At 52.0% G+C, this 8,019-nt stretch overlaps 1 long non-coding RNA gene across 3 annotated transcripts; it reads right to left on the reverse strand.

Moving 5' to 3' along the window:
* Positions 1-1,835: 1,835 nt before the first annotated feature.
* Positions 1,836-6,936, reverse strand: LOC112653738 (uncharacterized). Of its 3 annotated transcripts, none has more exons than XR_003132464.3 (3): positions 6,593-6,936; positions 3,304-3,470; positions 1,836-2,011 (listed from the first exon to the last, which is right to left on the reverse strand). It is a non-coding gene; the product is annotated as an uncharacterized LOC112653738 (long non-coding RNA). The 3 variants fall into 3 exon arrangements; XR_003132465.3 differs by lacking the exon at positions 6,593-6,936 and adding an exon at positions 5,271-5,562; XR_003132466.3 differs by lacking the exon at positions 6,593-6,936 and adding an exon at positions 4,332-5,250.
* Between the last annotated feature and the right edge of the window lie 1,083 nt (positions 6,937-8,019).

Genomic DNA, 8,019 nt, shown 5'->3' on the forward strand with positions numbered 1-8,019 from the left:
ATTTATATAATCCTGAAGTCTGGGTCTTGAAAAGAGCTGCAGATGCCAGTATTCTCAGAGCAGAGCCCACACCGGAGACTTGTGTTCGAGAATGTCCGCCATCCAGAGCGCTTTCAGAAATTAGGAAGTCACTGAGTTGCAATTCTGCAAGTGATTCAGACCTCAGGAGGGTCTTACGGGTCCACCCTCTGCCCAGCCAGGGTCATTCCTGGGAAAAGTAACTTCAGTACAACTCACATTGGCTTAAGCAAAAAACAGGTTGTTTTGCAGGGGTGGGGGGTGGGGAGAGACATGTACTTCAGATGTGTCCAGATTGAGTTGCTCAAACCACGTTGTCCATCATTGGTTTGTTTCTTGGCTCTGCCTTTTGTCTGTGCTGGCTTCATTTTGGGGCAAACCAAGATGACCATGGGCAGCTTCAGGCCCAGCTCCTTGGCCCTGCTGCTTGGGTCACATGCTCCTCCTCTGACCTTGAATCACAGTGACCCACTGCCCAGACAGGTGGCAGAGTGGGACGTGACAGCCTCACCTGAACCTGCACGGTGTTGGATGAGGGGTATTTCCAGAAGGCAATCAGGGATTCTGTGGCTGGAAGAAGGAGCGATTGATGGTGCCAGAGAGGTAGAAAGAGCAGAGTGTTCCAGGAACGCTTGCCGTGTGGACTGAGAAGTCAGAGGTAGAGAAATGTGTGCACATCTATGAATGACAGAGCTGGGGTGAAGTGACGTGGGGGGGATGCATGCTGGGGGGCCAGTCCCAGGACCTTGGTGGACCCTGCCCCCACTGAGCTAATGGGACTCACGCTGAACCAGATTGTCCCTACGATAAACTTAGATATTGCGACTCAGAGATTCTGGAAGCTTCCGCCAGGTATTTGGCCTGAGGAGCTACAGGGACAGAAGCAGAGAGAAAGAAGCAGAAATGAGGAGAAGGTTAGGGACCCAGGAGCCCCAGAGAGACAAGGAGTGTGAGCCACCCCTCTGTCCTTGCAGCCAATGGTGTCAGCCCCTTGAGACAAGGCTGTGTTTCCTGCCCTTGGCAGGGCTTCCTGGGTCCTTCCAACACACTTCCCTGGGGTGTGGGTGTGGGTGTGGGTGTGGGTGTGTTTTCAAGCTGGATTGAATAGTTTGCTGTTCCACAAACCACACAGAACAAACATGATAAAAACACAAAGGCAGGGAAGGAATGATGGCTTTCCTTCTAACTCCCCTTGAGGACATAGTCAGGTGCTTCTCTCAAGAATGGGTTGATTTGTATCCCGATTTTTCACGAAGTCAGGAGAAAGGAACAGGGAGAGGTGCCTGCACACCAGCAAGGCCTGGCCGTGTTTGAGATTTGGGGCTAAAGGCTGGGGTGGGGAAACACATGGGGCGGAGCCACCAGGAGGGCCCCAGGCTTGTTATTTGCACCCCTGCCCCGAACCGACTCGGGTGGGGTGTCCGGGACCCTCGGGCCACACCTGTGGCAGATGCACCTATCTCTTGCATCATCTACCTTCTTCCAAATTTTCTATAAAACCCAGATATAAGCTGAATCACATTTCCAGCGCTTTAGGGGAAGCTACCCTCAGCTCTTAAGAACTCTTAGAAGTGGGATCCCTGGGTGGTGCAGCGGTTTAGCGCCTGCCTTTGGCCCAGGGCGCGATCCTGGAGACCCGGGATCGAATCCCACGTCAGGCTCCCGGTGCATGGAGCCTGCTTCTCCCTCTGCCTGTGTCTCTGCCTCTCTCTCTCTCTCTGTGACTATCATAAATAAATAAAAATTTAAAAAAAAATTAAAAAAAAAAGAACTCTTAGAAGCCCTTTGTGAAGTGAAACACAACACTTTTGCCAGCATTTGTGTAAGATAATATTTTTTAGACCAGAAGAAATATTTTTTAAAAAAAGACAAAGTTAACAGGACGGGTAACCTGGATGAATCAGATCTCTGCTTCGTGCTGTTTTCCCTGATGGCTGTCAGGGCCACACTGAGGCCAGAGACGAGAGCTGAGCTTCACTTGGCGGATCTGTTCCTGGAAGAGAAGACACAAGTGCTTACTTTTGGGAGTAAACTGTGTTTTAAAAGCTCCAGGGCACTGTGCCATTTAGAGGCACAACTGGGTGAGTGGAGCTTTAATGAGGGGGCTCCAGCTTGGGGCTTTGGCATAACCAGCTCCCTCTGGGGTCCCTTCCTGCTCAGCGTGAAGCCAGTAAACAAACACCCTCTGATGGAGAGGATTGGAACCACCGCCACCTGGGGAGCTGAAGGCCCAAACACAGGCCCAGCACCCCCACCCCAATGCTCCAGAGGGGGATGCGAGAGGGTACGAGATGCTCCTGGTGACACTGCTGCCAGCTTCTGCCTGAGAATCACAGCGGATGGGGTCTTATTTCCAAGATAGGGGTTTTACATTCAGCAAAATCCATAACTTTCAAAATGGATCGCCTGTAGGAAAACCACTGGGTAGCCTGCCGCCACAGGAGGCTTTCCCCCTGGGTGAGAAGGGGTGCTGGGACCTTGCAGGGCAGCTGCAGGTCATAGGAGGTGCTGACAGGTCATAGGAGGGAAGGTGGAAGGGGGGGGTCCATGTGGTGTCTAGTGACTTCATACCAGCTAACCAGCCTCTGAATTATTCTGATGTGCCAGGTAACAAAGCCATTACAGAGTGAGAGTTCCCTAATTGAAAATGCGAAAAAAGACTTAAAAAATATTTTCAAAATCATCGATGATGAGCATTATTAATTTTATAGTCCAAAAAAAGTACCTGGTTACTTTGATAAAGTAATAAATAAATAAAGTAAAGTAAAGTCCCTAATAAAGGGAGGGCTGGGCCGGTCTGTTCTCACTGGCTCCTCTACTAGCCTGCACCTGCTAATGGCCCAGGGGTGGAGGTGGGGCAGGTGCTGTCAGCGTGCATCGGGAGGGGTCCGTGCAAATCGATTGTTGCAGTATGTCGGTGGGGGCTTCCAGCCTCCCCTCCACTGGCCCAGCCCTCTGGCTCTAGGGCTAGCCCCACAGAGGAAGCTGTAGCCTCTTGATGGCCTGTGCTTTGCAGGTGGAATATGGACTGCTTCCCCTTCCCTTTTCCTCACCCTCCTGCAGCCTCCAGACTCCCTCCAGTCTTTTGGAAAGTTGCCTTCCCATTCTGGGGTCAAACGCCTCCTCTGAAGACACCTCTGATGGCCCCTGAGAGTTGGCCTCCCTTTCGAGACATTCTTGGGGGGATCCTTGGAGGCCCTAGCTACTGTTACAGCCATCTGGGGACTGTGTCAGAATTGTGTGCCTCCCTGCTTCTCCCCCCATGACATGCTGGCTGCCACTTACTGAGCACCTCCGCAGACAGACACGGTGCTGACACTGGACAGATGTGCTTGGCTTCCGCTAGCACCCCCATTGCACAGCTCAAGACACTGAGGCTCAGAGTTCTGTAGTCTGCTCTCGTCTGATTAGTAGAACCCAGGTTCCTCCTCCCTCTAAGTCTGAGATCTTTCCTGCAGAGCAAAGCCAAAGTGGGGGCAGAGGTCAGCATTCCCTCTAGTACCTCCCGAGCCCAGCCCAGGGACGGCTGGAGAGCTGGCGGCTGGAGAACGAACCGGGCTTTGGCAGAGCCTGCTCTGCGTGCCTGTGCCCCTCGTTCCCTGAGCCTCCCTTTCTAGGACCTGGGACACCGGCCTACACGGTGGACACGGGGCTCGTAGGGAGTTTTCACTAAGACAGTGCAAACACAAAAGAGCCTAGAGCACCTCAAGGTGGGTGGCTTAAAGCACAGTTGTGTGTGTGCGTGTGTGCGCGCGCGTGTGCCCACTCAAGAATTTACTCCAAAAGGTGAGGATTTTAAAATACATACGACTCTACTCAGTCTCTGAGATTTTCATCTTTTTGATTCTTTCATCTTTTGGGACGTAAAAGGTGCTGACCCTGACTGACAACATCGGAACAGGACGGTGGACTTGATGAAAGCGCTGTCAGCGTGGAACACACTAAAGTGGGTCACAGTGGTGGGGTTTGTGAGAGCAGATCCTGGGTCTGAGGACATGCGTAACAAGGTGACTAAGGGTAGAGGGCCAGGACGTGCTCACTGACTCTTGGTGGTTTCAGAAAGTAGGTGTGTGTGTGTGTGTGTGTGTGTGAGAGAGAGAGAGAGAGAGACAGAGACAGACAGAGACAGAGACAGTGTGGGTGTGGGTGTGGGTATTTATTCTCATGAATAAATAAATAAAATCTTTTAAAAAACCCCACACAACTGATGAATCTGGGTAAAGAACACATGTGTATTCTTCCAACTATTCCTGTGTCTGCACTTTCCTAGACGTTTGAAATTGTGAAAGGTTAAAAAGAAAAAGACCGCTGACCTTGGAGCAGGTGAACACCCCAGAGAAGACGGCGTGATGCCTGTTTTTCTCTGAAACCCAGGGAGCAGGGCCGGGAAGCTGCGAGTGCCCGCTGTCTGGACGGGAGCAACTTGGGGCTGACTTGCCGTGGCTGCTTTTCTTTCCCTAGTTATGTGTCTTGAATCTGGTTAGAGTTCAGCTGGCCCAGTTCTGTGAGAGGCGACTGGGCTTCCTTACAGATGTGACGCTGGCAGCACAGGGACGCTTGTGCCCCGAGCAGCCACCCGACACGTGCTGGGGCGGCCGCACATATGGTGTCAGGGCTCCGGCCGCAGATGCGGCCCCTGAGGAACAGTGAGGCCTGCAGTTGCAGAGCCCCCCCTCTGGGTCGCTGGGCTGTGTGCACAGTAGCATCTGTGTGGCTGCGAAGTCGCCCACCGTGAGTGGGGACAGTCACAGCTATCTGTGGCCCTCACATCTGCTGACTCCATTCACCACGGCGACACTATGTACCTACAATCTCAGACCTTCTACCCCGGCCTGCCGCTCGGCGTGGCGGCGCATCAGCTGCCCATACAATGCCCCACAGACACTTTCTGAGCATCTACTATGTGACACTGTGGCCTTGGCATGAGGGACCGTGCTGCATTTTTGCGGGTAGCATTTTAATTTATCTGAGAGAAAGAGAGCACAAGGGGAAGGGCAGAGGGAGAGGGAAGCAGGCTCCCCATGGAGCAGGGAGCCCAACATGGGGCTCGATCCCAGGACCCTGAGATCATGACCCGGGATGAAGGCAGATGCTTCACTGACAGATGCCCCCAGGCGCCCCTGCCTGCAGGGTCTCTGTAATCCCTGTGCTAACTCCATGCTGTGAAAAATGGACATCTCCCCCTTTTCCAAAGACGGACCCTGAAACACAGAGGTTAAGTCATTTCTGAGGTGACATGGGAAAGAGTGCACCTGGGATTTCCCAAACCGAGACGGCAGCGTTCACTGAGTGCCTTCCAGGTGCAGGGCCTGGGGCGGGGAGCATCTGCCCGTGTGAAGCTGTAGCACTGCGACGGGCACCCGTGACAACCTCATTCCTTAAACGAGTAAATGGAGGCATCGCAGGAGATTATACACATCTAGGGTGGCAACGAAGCCTGGGAGCTTACAAAGTGCTTCATCATAATAGTGATAATGTAATAATGAGGTGGAGGTAGAGAGGGAGGAGCAGAGGTGGTGGTGGTGGCGGGTTGGGCGTTAGGCCCTGGGACGCTTCAGAAGCTTCATGAGCGTTGGGTTTCTCTGCCTGCGCCTGAACTGAGCTGGTTCCCTCTGCAGCACTCACACCCCACTCGGGCTCATAGGGTAGAAGAGACCTTGGAGACAAGATAGTCCCCCTTCCTTAGCCATGTCCTCATTCTTTTCTGAGCTCGGATTCTGGGGCTTTGGTGCTTTCCCAAATCCTGTCAATCCCCAGGCAAAAAAAACAAACAAAAAACAAAACAAAACAAAAAAACCTCCACAAACCAACAGTTGCCTTGAAGTTTGTAAGTGACTTGGAGGAAACGCATCCCAGCTGGAAATCCTGGGGCAGGACACGACAATCCTGGCGGGGGCTCATTCACCGCGTCCAGGCCAGTCCCTCGTGCACCCCGGAAGGCCACCAGGCAGCAGAAGACACTCCAGTGAGGGGTAAGGAAGCCACCGCAAGGTGTACCAGTTCCCACGGGCGCCCACAGACTGGCGCCCCTGCAGCAGACCTGAGAAAGGAAGGTGTGTGTGTGTGTGTGTGTGTGTGTGTGTAAAACCAGTTTTAAGAATAAGATTTTCCTCTGCAGGAGATGAAAATTTTAAAAAGCTGGAATGTTCAGTCCAGGGCGAGGGAGTGGGGGAAGACAAGCTGCTTTTGCTGCTTGGGTAATATTTGTCTAACTGACGCTTAAGTATGATAAAGATACAACGGTTCCGTTCCCAAGGTAAAGTTCGTCAGGATTTAGTTATTGGTTACTGGAAACTATGAAAACCGTGTGCAAAAAGCTGTAAGATCAACAGGCAATCCGAAATCCACAGAACCAATGTCACACGGCACAAGTGGATCCTCCTCCTAGGAGCCTGTCCCACAACACAAAAGCTATTTAAAAATAACATGATTTTAGGTCTTCTCAGCCAAAATCCTTGTGGAGGGTGTTAACTGTCGAGTGAGAGTGAGGACCCTCCTGCTCTCCGCTGACGGGGCCTCTGCCTAGTTTTAAGATGACCACCGTCCATCCCCCACACCGCGAGGGTCCACTTACGAGAAATCATCTAGAGTAGGGCAGTCGGAGGAGCAGCACCAAGATACCGGGCATTAACCACCACCTCTGGCCTCTTCTGGTGTGTGGTGCATGGACATCCAGAAGGCAAATGGGTTTGTAGGAGCTCGCAGACCCCCTTCCACCCGCTCTTCTGCGTTTCCATGGGAACCTGGCACGGAGGTCCGAGTAAGACCCCCACCTTCAATAAGCGGGCAGTTGGCTGCGTAGCACTGCAGGAAGGTGTGCCTCTGAAACTCTTGGTAAAGAGTTAAGTGGTAGAGTTGACTTAATGAGCTTATAGACGTGTCAGAAGCCTACCCAGCTCTGGCTAGCTGTACGAAATGCATCCACTTCGAAGGTTTGCAGCAAATACGGAAGGCCCCTGGCTTTAAGAGAAAAACAGATTTACATTCCTCCCTGTCTCAGCAGGAAACCTGAAATCAAAGACAACCAACAAATCAACACATGCTTATCTGTCAGTGCACTCGTCCCAGATTGTAATTAGACATGTATTTGTGTGGGATCGATGCTCGTCTCCTCACTACATTGTATACCGCAGAGAGAGTCTGTCCCCATCACCCTTGAATCTTTGGGTAAAGGCGGTGCCTGGCACACCACGGGGTGCCCTCCAAACGTTTGTGGAGAGGAGGACGGGAAGGAGGGAAGGAAGAGAGGCAGGGGGCAGGAGGAGCAAGGAGGGAGGCCGCGAGGGAGGCTGTCACAGGTATTCTTTACAACCTCCCTGTCCTGGGGCATGCAAGTTCCTGTGTAATCGCTCCCCGTATGCAAAATGGGGAGAATAACAGTACTTACCTCAATTGCTACCTCATAACTCATATATATATGTATATATACAAAGTTTGTAAGTGACTTACAAATACATATACATACATACATAAATACATATATGTATTTAGGTCATTAAATATATTTTTATTTTATATATAAATATTTAATATTTATATTAATATTAAATATAAATTCATATATATTTTTAAGTCATTTTATGTGTCAGACAAGAGAGGCCCCAGCCCTGGACCCCATGCTCGAAGGTCCCACTCTTGCTGCCCTCTGGCTGTGCCTCTCCCCATAATGTGAGGTCACAATGGGACCTTGTGCCCAGAGGTGTCTATGTGGACCTCTCCCCTGACAGTCCCTTAGGCCTTCCACCGAAAATGTGTGCACAGGCCCAAGGTGTGTCTAAGGGAGTGGCCGTTTGCAGGGGACAGGTGTGGATGGGCCTGGGGTGTCTACACATGTGTGCCGGAGAACCCCTTGTGGTGTGGGGTGGAGCCTGACCACGGGGCAGAAGAGGGGTGGGAGATGCGGATCCTGGCCACAGCTACCTCTCCCCACTTGCTCAGGCTCCACGGCAGGACCCCATGGAGGCTGAGAGTTCTGGATTCTAACCTGGCCTTCCAGTTCGT

The sequence above is a fragment of the Canis lupus genome, chromosome 3 (assembly GCF_003254725.2).
Source record: "Canis lupus dingo isolate Sandy chromosome 3, ASM325472v2, whole genome shotgun sequence".
NCBI classification, from domain to species: domain Eukaryota; kingdom Metazoa; phylum Chordata; class Mammalia; order Carnivora; family Canidae; genus Canis; species Canis lupus.